Below are 15,151 nucleotides of genomic sequence, written 5' to 3'. Positions count from 1 at the left end.
AGTTGCTCCTGGCCATGCCCCTATTCGATCATGTTCATATGGATAGATGTATCTGAAAATGGGAACACCTTTTCTTCATTCAGCAAATATTCATTGAGTAACACAGAAAGTGCTGGGGGGTAGACATAATTTGTATTCTAGCTTTTCCATTTAACACTATATAACATGAAGCTTGCAACATATTTATTTTTCAAATATATGCTTTTAATGTCTGCATAGTATTCCATAGTATGGCTACATCTTAATTTATTTTAACCTTTGCATATTATTATATGGAAGAAACAGTAGATTCAGAGTAGTAGCCACGAAACTAGAAAGAAGTTAGTACAGAGACATCATGTTTTTGGTACTAGCTAAAGTGATCAATTAAAATGTTTTCAGTTGTTATTTGAGCATTTATTAGGATAATCAGTTCATTTGTATGGTAAAGTCCAAATGTTGAATGATACATCTAGGGAATATGAAAAAAAAATTTAAAATCTGGAAAAACAAAAATATATGTAATAAATCAATTGTAATTGTATACTTGCATAAAAGATTCAGAACCATAAAGTATAGACAAGTTACTAAAGAGTCACCGAAGAGCTAAAGGGGATTATATATATCATGTTGTTATGACAGAAAATAAATACAATAAAACATGGAATAGATTTATGCAGTTTGAATCAGAAGAGGAAAAATTTCAGGTTCAAATTTCTGGGATCAGTCTCTATGGTGATTCTGGGTAACTCCAAAAAGCAGGACAACTTTCAAATCCAAAATAGGAAGTCAGAAGCTATGTTAATATTAATATATTATTTGCATCATTTACTTGGTAGAGGGTTTTAAATCAATACATATTTAAGTACGTTTCTGATGAGATAATTGTAGTAGTGCTTGAGGAAAAAGGTTTGGAAATTGGAGTCCAATCCCCTATGGCTGTTTAGTTTTGACATGTAATTCACAGTTGACCTTGAATGAGTCTGTTACTTCGATTTTCTTTTCCATAGAATAAAGAAGACACTGGACAAGGGAGAGTTTCACTCTTGATGTGGTTACCAATGAGTTTTTTTCCCTGACAGTTGTCTTGCTCAACAGGTAACAACTTCTATTTTCCTGCCCTGCAAACTCATCTAAAAAGACATGAAACAGAGCAGTGGTTACCCAAGGAGAGGGTGGGATGCCAGGGAGGATTACCAAGGAGTACAAGGAAGATTTTAAGTGTGACGAGAATGTTCATTATCATCATACTCATTAATCATGATGATGGTTGCATGGGTGTATACATTTCAAGATTTATCAAATTGTGCCATTTAAACATGAGCAGTTTGCTGTGTGCCAATTATAATTCAATATAAAGGTTTTTTTAAGAGACTGCTGATAGATTTATTTTTAGCATTTCTCATTGTGTAAGTCTGCTGGTGATTGCCCTTTCAGCTTTTGTATGTCTGAAAACGCATATATAATAATAATTGATAGAATTAAAAAAAGAGAGGATGATCCTACATGGACAGCAGGATACGCAGTAGACTCATAGAATGGCAAATGCCCTAAACAGCACTCTGGCCTCAGAATCAGCCCTTAAGGCATTCGGATCTGGCTAAAAAGCCCATGAGAGTATCTCAGGCATGGAAAGCCAAGTCACTGTAGCAAAAAATGACCTAAATTAAAGATTTATGTGAGTGAGATCCTGGTGGAAAGAAGGAGCCATCAAAGAAGGCAGTACCTTTCTCTGAAGGGAGGAGAGAACTTCCACTTTGACTATAGCCTTGTCTAAATAAGATCGGAGTTGGCAAACTCATGAGGCTTCCATAGCCTTGGCAGCTCATGACAAGAGCCTCTTGGGTGATTACTGACATCATAAATAAGAATGTCAACTGATAAATCAACAACAGGAGTCACTGTGCACCTAATCCCCATGCAGGGCCTCTGTCCTTAATGTGTTGTACTGTGAAACTTAACGGTAAAACTACTACCCAAACAGTACTCTATACTTTGTGTATCTTTGTGGGTGCAGTCTGTTGAAATCTTTACTTAATATATACTAAGTTGATCTTCTGTATATTAAGATAATTGAAAATGAATGTTGATGAAGAATGGGATGAGAGAGGGAGTGGGAGATGGGATGATTGCAAGTGCAAGGGAGGTTATGGGGGGGAAGCTGCTATAATTCAAAAGTTGTACTTTGGAAATTTATATTTATTAAATGAAAGTTTAATAAAAAGATATAGAACATTTGAAGTAGTTCCCCTTTTTTTTGTATGTGGCAAGAGCATCCAAGCAGCTCTTTTATAGAATCTTTCCAATATACAATAAAATATTATTAACTAGTCATAATGCCATTTATTAGATTGCTAGACTTATTCACTCTACATAAATATACCTCTGTGTCCTTTCCTCTGTATCTGTCTTCCCATTTCCTACTTCCTGTTGTGCTACTGGTAACATTTCTGTAGTCTCCTTTCTATGTATTATATATCATTTTAAATGTCTTCTTTAAGTGAGATAATATATTTTGTGTCTGTCTTAATTCATTCTGTGCAATGCCCCATAAATTCATCCATATTATCACAAAAGTCAGTATCTTCTTTGTTAAGACAGAATACTATTCCACTGGAGCATGCAAGGTCTTCAAAAGTTCATAGAAAATGTCTTATGAAAAAAACCATGCTCAAGCAAGATGTCCACCATCAGATGAAAGGATGAAGAAAATATACATATACACACAATGATTATCATTCAACTATGATATAAATGGAATTCTATTGTTTACATCAAAATTGTTGCAACTGGAGGACATCATGTGTTAAATAAGCTAGACACAGACACATGCTGCATGTTCTCCCTTATGTGTGGGAGCTAAAATATTAATAAAAACCCTATGTATCAATTTCAATTTTTGGCACCAAAATAGATTTAATATTTTTTTCCATGAAAATAATTGCACTTTTCATGAACCTTTTGAGTTTGTCTTGTATACATACCACAATTTATTTGCTCAGACATCTGTTGAGAGTGGCTTAGATTGTTTCCCTATATTGGCTATTGAATAATTGTACAATGAACATGGTAGTGCTGATATTACAATCAAGTCTTGATTTAATTCCCTTTGATTATATACAAGAAGAGAGATTTCTGGCTTATATGGTAATTCTATTTTTAATTTTTGAGGAAACTTCATACTGTTTTCTATAATGATTACACCAATCTGCATTCCCACAAAGTATATATAAAGGTTACATTTTCTCCTAATACCAAAACTTGATATCTTTTGTCTTTTTGACAATAGTTATTCCAGCAGATCTGCAGTGATATCTCATCATTGTTTTAGTTTTCATTACATGATGATTAGTGATGTTGAACATATTTTCATATACTTGTTGGCTCATTTGTATATCTTCTTTTGAGAAGTGTTTATTCAGGTTTTTGCCCATTTTAAAATTAGGTTATTTGTTTTCTTGCTAATGAATTATTTGAATTCTTTATATATTTTGGATATTGACCCTTATTTGATATATGGTTTATAATTATTTTCTACCACCTCATAGGCTGGCTTTCCATTTTGCTGATTGTTTTCTCTGATATACAGAAAACTTTGAGCTTGTTATAATCTCACATGCTTAATTTTGCTTTTGCTGCCTATGTCTTTGGTGACAAGTTCCCCAAATCCTTATCAAGCCCAATATGAAGGAACATTTATCCTATGCTCTCTTCCTGGAGTTTTATAGTTTCACGCCTTATGTTTAATGCATTTGAATTGATTTTTGGGTGTGTTGTAAGAGAGGGATTCAATATTCTTTTTTTGCATGTGGCCATCCAATTTTCCCAGACATAATTTACCATGAGATTGTTCCTTTTATCATTATGCATGGAGCCTTGGTTACTATAATTTTGTAGTGTATTTTCAATTCTAATAGTACAATGTCTTCTGCATTGTTCTTCTTTCTCAAGGTTACTTTGGCTATTTGGGGTCTTTTGTGACTCTATATGACTTTCAGGAATTTTTCTTATTTATATAAAGAATTGAAATTTGATAGGGATTGCACTGAATATATTGCTATGGGCGTTATGGGCATTTTAAAAATATTGATTCTCTAAAACATACATGTGTATATTTTAATTTATTTATCTTTTCTATTTTTTTCTTGTGTAAATATTATATATTTTCATCGTACTGAAATTTCACTTCCCTGGTTAACTTTGTTCTTCAGTATTTAATTTTTTTTTTTGCCAGGCAGAGTTAGTGAGAGACAGAGAGAGAGAGAGAGTGAGAGACAGACAGACAGACAGTGATAGAGAGACAGAGAGAAAAGTCTTCTTTCCATTGGTTCACTCCCCTAATGGCCACTATGGCCGGCACTGCCTGATCCGAAGCCAGGAGCCAGGTTTTTCCTCATGGTCTCCTTTGCGGGTGCAGGGACCCAAACACTTGAGCCATCCTCCGCTGCCCTTCCAGGCCACAGCAGAGAGCTGGACTGGAAGAGGAATAACTGTGACTAGTACCCGGCACCCCAACTGGCACTAGAAACCAGGGTGCTGGTGCCGCAGGCGGAGGATTAGCCAAGTGAGCCACGGCACCGGCCAGTATTTAAATTCTTAATAAATCTTATAAATGGAATTGTTTACTTGATTATTTTTCAAATAGTACATTATGAGTATATAACTACTAGTTTTTGTATGTTGATTTTGTCACTTATAATTTCACTGAAATAATGTATTATGGGATGTTGGCATCTTTAGGTGGTGGTTTAACCTGCTGCCTTAAATTCAATCTACTTTTATTCAAGACAATTATGATAAACAAAAGCTTACTATTGCTGCTGTAGAAGCTCTCTATTGCATCATTTAATTCAATCATTGCTTTCTTCAGCTCCAAAATTTGCATTTGGTTCTCTTTAAAATCTTTTCTATTTCTTTGTTGAATTTCTTGTTCTGTTCTTGTGTTGTTAAAATGCTTAATCTGTGTTCTCTTGACAACTACATTTCTTTAGAATAACTATTTTAATTCTTTTATAAAAATTTTATTTAAGGTATGCAAATTTTGTATATACAGATTTAGGACATAGTGATATATCCCACCCTGCCCTCCTTCCTGCCCACATTCCCACACTACTTCCTCCTCTCTTGCTTATTCTCACTCTTAATTTTTACAAAGATCTATTTTCAGTTTGCATTATATTCAGAAGATTAACTGTACACTAAGAGTTCAACAAATAGTATGAAGAAAAAAACATTGTTCCTCAGTAGAGACAAGGGCTATAAACAATCATCAAAGCTCAAAATATCAATGTCACTCCTGTACATTACATTTTAGGTACTCCATTAGTTACCACAGATCAGGGAAAGCATATGATATTTGTCTTTTGGGGACAGCCTATTTCACTAAGTATAATGTTTTTCAGTTGCTTCTATTTTGTTGTAAACAACAGGATTTCTTTTTTTTTATGTCTGAGTATTATTCCATAGTGTATTTATACTATAATTTCTTTATCTAGTCTTCAGCTGATAGACATCTGGGTTAATTCAATATCTTCCACATTGTGAATTGTGCTGCAATACACATAGGGAATACAGATTACGCTTTCATATGCTGATTTCATTTTGTCTGGGTACATTTCCAGAACAGGGATTGCTGGATTATATGCTATATCTATTTTGGAATTTCTGAGGTATCTCCATACAGTATTATGTGGGGAGCAACTCGGACTAGACTAAGTTACTGGAATTAAGACTTATTCTATGCATCTGCTCTCCCACAATATGGCGCTGGGAGAGGAGGAAACAGCTTCTACTCAGCTGCCTCCAGTTCAACCAATAAACAGCAGGACCTGCTCCTGATTGGAGGAGAGCAGCGTACTCGGCTTTGTGGGTAGCAGAGTTGGGATTGGTGGAAGAGGACTATAGAGGAGAGAGACAACATGCACAAGGAACATCTATCTGAAGGAACACCTGTGCAGCCCCTGAGAGAGCCGGCGGGTGGTGTGCTGCTCCCCCGCAGAAGTGGGGAAAGTGGCAGGGGGAACCGCCCTTCCACGGAGGTGGAAGGGTCGGTAGCCAACCCGGGAAGAACCAGCAGCAAACCCGGGAAGGGCCGAGCAGATGAAAGAACAATGCAGGGTCTTGTGTCGTTCCTCCACGAAGAGGGGGAGCGACATAATGGTGCCGTGACTCAGATAGGAAGCCTAGGCAGGGTTTAGTGTCGTTCCTCCATGAAGAGGGGGAGAGACATAATGGTGCTGTGACTCGGATAGGAAACTTAGGAGGAAAGAAACGGGAAGAAGTGGGAAAATACCGGAGAGAGAGACTAGCAAAGAGCCTAGGGAAAACCCGGATGGAAAAGGTGCCGGAAGAAGGTATCAAAAGCCTAGGCATAGACTCAGATACGGACTGTGGAAAAGAAGTTAGGATTGAAAGCTAGGATTGAAAGTGAAAGTGAAACCAAGAAGAAACTTAGACTCTGATGCGGACTATGGCGGGGAAGCTAGCAGATCGAAAGCGAAAGTGAAACCTAGAAGAAACTTAGACTTGGATATGGACTGTGGGGAGAAGCCAGGAGAAATGAGAGGGGAATATATTGGAAGAAAAGTTAGGAAACATACCGGTTAGAGAAAAATGTTAGGGAGGATGAAGCCGCGGGGGCAGGCCGAGGCGGAGACATAAGCTATGTTGGGATTCGTTGAGTCAGCCCAGGGAACAAGGGGCGAAAATCTGGAACCAGAGGCGGAGACGTGGGCCAGGTTGGAATCCGTCAGATTAGCCCGGGGAGCAAAAGACGGGAAGCCAAACTGAAAGGCGCAGACGTGAGCTAGGTTGAATTCGCCAGGTTAGCCCAGGGAACTTAGACTGAATACCGGTGGCGGAAACGTGAGCTAGGCTGTGTGACTCGTGGAAGCCGCTGCGCGCAGAGAGAGCGCGTGGGGCACAAACGGGGAGAGTGCACGGGGCATGAATAGGAAACATGGGGCTAGCGCGAGGCCATGGTGCGGGTGCGAAGGGCACAGAGACCGCGGAGCGCGCGAAGCCGGGAAGCCGCCGCGGGGCGAGGCGCCGAGAAGCAGCCTCGGGGCGGGCGCAGGGAAGCCACGGGGATAAGAGAAACAGAAGTTTAGAAGTAAAATGAGAAAAATAGGAATGCTGGTAGATAGAAGTAAAATAGGAGAAATAGGAATGCCCGGGGATAGGGAAATAGAGAAAAATAAGGCCTCCCCACAACACGGCAATGAGAGAGCTTGGATTCGGTCTGCCTGATTAGTAAGACCTGTGGGCGGCTGCAGGTCACCGAAGACAGGCACGTTATCAACACCAATAAGTCTCCCCACAAGACGGCAATGAGAAGGCTCGGATTTGGTTTGCCTGATTGGTAGGGCTTGTAAGCCCTGTGTGGGAGTAAACTGTTGAAATCTTTACTTAATGTATGCTAAACTGATCTTCTGTATATAAAGAGAATCAAAAATGAGTCTTGATGTGAATGGAAGGGGAGAGGGAATGGGAAAGGGGAGGGTTGCGGGTGGGAGGGACGCTATGGGGGGAAGCCATTGTAATCCATAAGCTGTACTTTGGAAATTTATATTCATTAAATAAAAGTTAAAAAAATAAAAATAAATAAAGATTCATTTTCAATTATCTTTATATACAGAAGGTCAATTCAGTATATATTAAGTAAAGATTTCAACAGTTTACACCCACACAGAAACACAAAGTGTAAAATACTGTTTGAATACTAGTTATAGCATTAATTCACATTGGACAACACATTAAGGACAGAGATCCTACATGAGGAGTAAGTGCACAGTGACTCCTGTTGTTGAGTTACCAAACTGACACTCTTGTTTATGGCATTAGTAATCTCCCTAGGCTCTTGTCATGAGTTGCCAAGGCTATGGAAGCCTTTTGAGTTTGCCGACTCTGATCTTATTTAGGAAAGGTCATAGTCAAAGTGGAAGTTCTCTCCTCCCTTCAAAGGTACCTCCTTCTTTGATGGCCCGTTCTTTCTACTGGGATCTCACTCACAGAGATCTTTCATTTAGGTCCTCTTTTTTTTTTTTTTTTTTTTTTTGCCAGAGTGTCTTGGCTTTCCATGCTTAAAATACTCTCATGGGCTCTTCAGACAGATCTGAATGCCTTAAGGGCTGATTCTGAGGCCAGAGTGCTATTTAGGACATCTGCCATTCTATGGGTCTGCTGTGTATCCCGCTTCTCATGTTGGATCGTTCTCTCCCTTTTTGATTCTATCAGTTAGTATTAGCAGAAACTGGTCTTGTTTGTGTGAACCCTTTGACTCTTAGACCTATCATTATGATCAATTGTGAACTGAAGTTGATCACTGGGACTAGTGAGATGGCATTGGTACATGCCACCTTGATGGGATTGAATTGGAATCCCCTGGCACATTTCTAACTCCACCATTTGGGGCAAGTCTGATTGAGCATTTCCCAAATTGTACATCTCCTCCCTCTCTTATTCCCACTCTTACATTTAACAGGGATCATTTTTCAGTTAAATTTCAACACCTAAGAATAATTGTGTGTTTTACCTTTGCCCAATTATTAACTGAATTGTTTGTTTTGTTGTTGTTGAGTTTCTTGAGTTCCTTATAGATTATGGGATATTAATCCTTTATCAGTTTTATAGTTTGCAAATATTTTCTTTCATTCTCTCTGTTGCCTCTTCACTTTGCTGAGTGTTTCTTTTGTAGTGCAGAAGCTTCTCAGCTACTTATGTTCAAAATGGCATCTACCCTTTCTCTGCTGGTTTCCATTGCCATTGTCGGAGGGAGATGAGGAGGGAGAAACATGCTTCTCATTTTTGCTGGGTTAGCAGGTACTCCATTGCCCTTAGGGCTTTAGGCTACACTCAAAGACAATGTGTCCACCAGGCTCTCCCTCTGTCTGTATCACGAGTGGTATTGGCTGCAGTCTGACCTCATCATGCTCTCCAAAGCTGGCACTTTCTCCATCTCAGCTGCCGGGGTTGTGTGTTGTGTCTGTGCTCATTGCTGTGCATCTGCACCTTCCACACAGATCCATGGCATCCATCTTCCTTCCATAGAATTTCCACAGCAGCTTTCTCTCTAACTCTCCCCTGAGAATCGACTTCCTCTACTTTTTTTGTTTACTATTTTTCCCCTAGCCTGCAGCAGTATGCCTTTTCCCTATTCTGCCACCTTGAATTCCCCACTGACTTGATTATAGACTGAGGAGGTGTATTATCTTCCTACACTCATTCCCACACTGATGATATCCATATGCAGGGAGAAGTAAACAGTGGCCTTCTTCATCAGTCTTCCTACCATGACCCAAAGATCTAAAGCTCCCTCCTTCTTAGCGAACAGGAGGTGTTTCCTTGCCTTAGACTGAGGTTCTTTGGTCACAGTTGAGGTTTGTTGAAAGGTCCTGTTACCTGGGAACCAGTTACAGGGAGAGGATGTCTTCTCAGTACTGACAGCATTCTGAGTAGCATAGGCCTTTGCAGGATGTAAGTTCACAAAGTGGAGATATATATCTGTATGCCAAGAGAAAAGGGGCATTTTATGATATTTGTGACTGACAAGGGACAGGAAGGTACCTCAGAAAAACCCTGCGTTGATGATAGATTACATTTCAAGGAAAATCGCTACAGTGCTTTCAAATACATTGCCCATTAGAAACCCAGAGCATGTCAAATTATATTTTCTTACCAATGATTGACAGCACAGAGCTTGGTAAAATGACTGTGCTTCTTTATTAGATGTGTAAATGTAATTTAAATATTATTCTAGGTGCATTTTTTATGCCAGAAGAAAATGAGATCTGCAGACTCATCTGAAATAGTCTGTAATACATGGAATTATGAGCTACATAAACTGGACATGAATATTTATTTTGTGAACATCTGCTTGAATATAAAATATGAGGCTTAAGCAAACCCAGCATGAAAAATATTGCAATTAAAGCTAAAAGCATTTAAAAAGTACACTGTGTTGAAAGCAATAGCTTTTATTTGCAGACAGTTGAAAAATTATAAAATAAATAAGTGGCAAAGAGTAACAAAAGAAATAGTTTGCTAAAATCAGGAAAAAATAATGATAACTATATGAATAATTGTACTTTATTGCCTTTATAGTATTTCAATCAACACTGTAAGAGAAAAATATCTAATTTGGTAAAACAGACTAATAAAACAAATTTGAATCTATTTTCATCTCTTTAAATTAATACAAGTTCTCTGGAGAGAAAATTAAAAATACAGAAAAGTATAAGAAGAAAGTGCTATGTTTAATATTCTTATACTATGGTTTTATATAACATGATAGTTTTCTTATATAATCATTGAAAATATAGGTTTTAGTGGATGGACTTAGAATTTTAATACTTTTATTTTGTTTCTAAGCAGGAGCTAACAGTTGGGTATAATGAATTTAATTGATTTATTTGCAAGAAAATTCTGGTTAAAAGAGGTTCCAGAGTTCAATCTCCTTTTTCTGGGAATCTATAGATATCAGAGTTTGATAAATATCAAGAAGTTATTTGGTCCTATGTTGCCTACACTTTGCACAAGAGAGATAAGATGGGATATCATGGCCAGGGAGATTTAAAGGCTTAGGAACAGACTACTAAACTTTAGTGTATACAATGAAAATGTCAGTAGAGGTAGAATTCCTAATCAAAACTGAGCAAAAGCAATTCTACTCAGAGAAGCAATTTTATGTGTCATGCTGTGGCTTGAAGAAGTAACAAAGGTGAATCCACCAGTGTCAAATGTCAGACCCAGAAGCAAGCAGGGGTTATTGGTTGGTTTTGCCTTCTTGTAAGACCAGAAACTTATGATTTGATTAAGTTCTAATTTCCCATGTCACCCATTCTTTCGTTGCACTCCACCCTTCACAAGGTATGTACTATTCACATCATTTAGCCTGTACTGCAAGGGAGCCTCCAGGATGTTTTCTGCCACATTTGTACCAGATTGTCTTTTGCTGTCTTAATTACACATATACATCAGACTTATATATAAAGAAAAGATTTCTTGTCTACTCTGGCAGCACGGAGTTCTTCTTTCTGTGAATCTAGAACACTCATGGGCAAAGTTAGCAAATATTCAACAACTCCATCATGATCACAATTCTGCCTGCTGAAGATCTAATGGAGTCAGAGAACAGAGGGATGAGGTCCCTGCTCTGGGGAGCTTGCATTTTAGTAGTAGGGGATAGAAAATATATTGATACATAGATATGCATGTAATGCATACTCACACAGCTTATATTACCAGTGGGTATAGAAACATCAAACAGGTTTATTTATTTATGTGTTTATTTATTTGTATTTATTTTAAAGTTATTTTAAAGGGGGACACACACACACACACAGAGAGACAGAGAGAGACAGAGAGACCGAGAGACAGAGATAGAGACAGAGAGATCTTCTATTTGCTGGTTCACTCCCCAGATGCCTGCGGCATCTCACGATGGGCTGGTCAGGGGGACTCAGTCTCATCTTCCGCATGCATGGTAGGGACCCAATTATTGAGCCACTACCTGCTACCTGCTGCTTCCCAGGGTGCACACTAGCTGGAAGCTGGAAAGGGAGCTCTTTTCTTAGGACATTTTTCTGTGAAGAGTTGAGTTGTGTCAACACCATTGCAGAGGCAGACAGCTCAATTCTGTGGGCCTATGTAAGAGATGTCCAATCTGCTTGAGGCTGGTGAAAGGGTTTCCCAGGCTCTGACATCCAGGCAGATTCAGCAGAAACCTTGTTCATTTTGCTTTTAGTTATGTTTCAATTTGACAGCTTTTCAAGCCCTGTGTTCTTGCTCGTTTATGTGCAAATATATCTCTACCTACTGTATTTGATATTTAATTATTTACTTACAGCACCAATCAGGCACATAAATGGCTCTGCTGATCCACATGTAAGATAATAAAACATTAAACTGTGTTCTTCATCCCACTTTGAGCTATGGGACGAATGTGACTAATGGAGACGACACACAGCTCAGACGTCCATGGGGAGAGCTCAGACGTCCATGGGGAGAGGCTGGTGTTGTGAGTTTTGTTTTGTTTGCTTCTTCATTCTTGTACATCTTGGAATTAGCTCCAAAACATGAAAGATTCAAATGATCTTCTCTATTGGAATCATCAGAGTGAATACTGGCTGTGAAAAGAATGAGGCATCCTGATTTTAACCAAGGGGGCATCAGGGAAGTGTCAAGGAATTCAGGTCCCAGCCTATGAACTAAACCCCTTACCTTAAAACCTTTTTGTTTCTTATCCCACTCATAATGTCATTGCCCTTCCTGATATAGATTTTATTCCAGATATATTGCATTGATACTTTCTGTCCTCTGCTTTAAAACAGTTACAATTATTGCTCTAAAAATAAAATTTATTAGTTATAAGGATACTGTATCTAAAAACCCCTCTGTATGTGAAAGCTTTTTCTCCGCTTGTCCATTCACCTTTTGTAAAATTACGTTGTTACTTTTCTCATCTTCTACTGGGTCTCAGATCATATAGTAAGAGTGCCCCCGCCCAGAAACTAGACATGATAGTAAGGTTAAGTAAGACACATTAGGCAAAGCAGATCCTGCTCTAAACAGCTATTTTGAATATTTAAAGAACTTCATTCAGATTAGGGTTTCTACTAGTTTTATGGGATATCAAGGATTTTTCATATCAAATTTTAATCTTACGTTATATTTATAGGTTGTTACGAGGTACAATTGAGTATATATATTAAAAATACACATTGAAAAGGTACAAGACCATAACAAGAAAATTGTTATCTAGAAAGTTAACAGGTGACAGTTTCCCTGTGAGCTTTTACAATGTGGTCTGGGTTTACACAAACTAAATTATTAAAGAAAAGTATACGTAGAACATCTTAGGTCCAGCTCCATACCCACTTAATATTCACATATACATTAAAATATACATGCCATTTCCAGACATTTGGGGAGACAGCCGGAGTATTTTCACAGACAGAACCATGAAAAATGAGGTTACTTTTGTGGGAATGAGAGCATCCACCCTTTCTGTTGTGAACTACAATATACCCTGATCCCAGCCACAAGGTCACATTTGAAGGTGATTTCCATGATGAGAATGAGACAAAATAGATTTTCATCACAAAGAATTAAAGCTTCAGTTTACTGATAAATTTCTTGCTGATTAAATGGCAATCATCAAGTCCCTAGATATTGTACCGTGTGCTTTAGCACCTTCTGCTTTTTAAAAACAGAAGTGTGTAATGATCCTCATGAAATCACTTCACACTGTGCTTTCACTAGAGAAGTACTGTCACATAACCACCTCCACCTGTTCTGCCAAACTGGCAGGTAGTGGCTTTAAGCCACATCATTAAAAAGCTTCTAAAGTTTTACCCAACTCCATAAAGCTGCCGGCTTGTTGCCATTAGAATTTCCTTTTTCTATTTATCAGAGTCTGATCTTCAACTAGCCCTAAAGAGACAAGAAAAAAAAAAAAAAGTGGTTCCATCTTTGAGACAGGGAGTTCTTTACTAAAATTATAGAGGAACATTTTATTGGAAATCCATGGAGTCTAAGAAGGAATCCCTTCTCTGATGAATGAAATAGCGACTGAAATGTGAAGTGTTTTAAAGAAAGGTGCAGAACTCACATCCGCACTATTCCAAATTTCAGAAGTTCTTGAGTCTGAAATTGAGAAGAGCTAGTGATAAAGTATGTGAGTTAATTTATACTAATGGTTTGAATTTTTTGGAGTCTATTTATTCTATAGAAAACCCCAGATCAAAGATTTTTTGATTATATGTCTTGTGTGGGTGTTGCAATTGTTCACTGCTGAATTTTTATCTCCACTGTGACCTAAGAGAGGATACAGAATGCAGCCATCTGCAGAGATTATCACCGATAGCTTGGCCAAGCCACAATCTTCAAAGCATGTGCACACTCACGTATGCACATGTTAACCATGAGCTTTTCTGTTTCTAGTTTTGCAGTTTTAATTATTCACATTTGGTACACAGAGGTATCTGATTGCAGAATACTAACTCCATTCTCTGGTATAAGTTGAGAAGCTTATTGTAGAAGTTGTTTTTGTTTTTCATTGCCTTTAATGACAGAAAAATGGAATGCACCAAAGTCTAAGTGGAATTACACAGAAAGAGAACTTTGGCAAATAGTGTGGGCTTTGAGCTTCTTGGAGGCCAACATGCCACATTTGTGCGTGGCATTTCTACTTGCGCCTCAGGATTGATCATGCCATGACATAGCCCCTCTCCGGTCTCCCTGTCCCTTAGTCTCCCATGCGAGGGACCTGAATGGGGAATGAGGCCCTGGATGTGGGCATCTGAGAGGCTGAGAATCACCATTACAGTCTCCCACTCAGCAACACACAAGTTTGCTCAGCCACACAGGGACCGAGACCTTGCATATCCACCAGTGGACTTACCACCCAATAGTCCTTGCTAGCTAGTTAGCTAGCTATTTATTTATTTATTTAAAAGTCAGAGTTACAGAGAGAGAGAGAGAGAGAGAAGTCTTCCATCTGATGGTTCACTTCCCAAGTGACCACAATGGGCTGGAGCTGCACCTATCCAGAGCCTGGAGCCAGGAGCTCATTCTAGGTCTCCCATGTGGGTGACTCAAAGAGTAATTTAAAAAGAGATTTGGGAAGTGAAAGAGTGAAAGGAAGAGCTGGCAGCCTTGTAAACATTGAGGCCATCCATTCACGCAAAACTAGTGGGTGTGGCCAGACTTCCTCCAATAAGGAACCATCACTGGGTGCCTGCAGGCTGACATGGAAGATACCTTCCTCTCCATTCTAACAAAAGATAGTTCAGCCGGGTTTGCATGTCTTTCGCCCACCATTGCCTAAAGGACATGCTGAGATGTCCTAATTTGTAGTTACAGCCCAGAGAGTCACCACACTAGGTGCAGGAGTCATTCAACTCTGACGTGAATGAATGAGGCAGGTGGTGACTTCTGCTATTTTTCGGTGCTTCTAATGTTTAAAAGAAATTCAGGCCGGCGCCGCTGCTCACTAGGCTACTCCTCCGCCTAGCGGTGCCGGCACACCGGGTTCTAGTCCCGGTTGGGGCGCCGGATTCTGTCCCGGTTGCCCCTCTTCCAGGCCAGTTCTCTGCTGTGGCCAAGGCTTGCAGTGGAGGATGGCCCAAGTGCTTGGGCCCTGCACCCCATGGGAGACCAGGAGGAAGCACCT

General features: G+C 39.0%; 1 long non-coding RNA gene across 2 annotated transcripts in view; it reads left to right on the top strand.

The window, feature by feature from the left end:
* Positions 1–15,151, top strand: part of LOC127487255 (uncharacterized) — a 409,483-nt gene that overhangs the window by 364,551 nt on the left and 29,781 nt on the right. Inside the window, exon 3 of one of the 2 annotated variants that reach the window (XR_016213274.1) lies at positions 990–1,077. The exons of the other annotated variant lie outside the window; for it this stretch is intronic. This is a non-coding gene — a long non-coding RNA (uncharacterized LOC127487255). The remainder of the gene's footprint in view (positions 1–989; positions 1,078–15,151) is intronic. 2 annotated transcript variants of the gene reach the window in all.

This window comes from Oryctolagus cuniculus, chromosome 9 (assembly GCF_051225735.1).
Source record: "Oryctolagus cuniculus isolate XC-2025 breed Fujian yellow rabbit chromosome 9, ASM5122573v1, whole genome shotgun sequence".
NCBI lineage: Eukaryota > Metazoa > Chordata > Mammalia > Lagomorpha > Leporidae > Oryctolagus > Oryctolagus cuniculus.
This window is presented reverse-complemented; position numbering and strand designations above follow the sequence as displayed.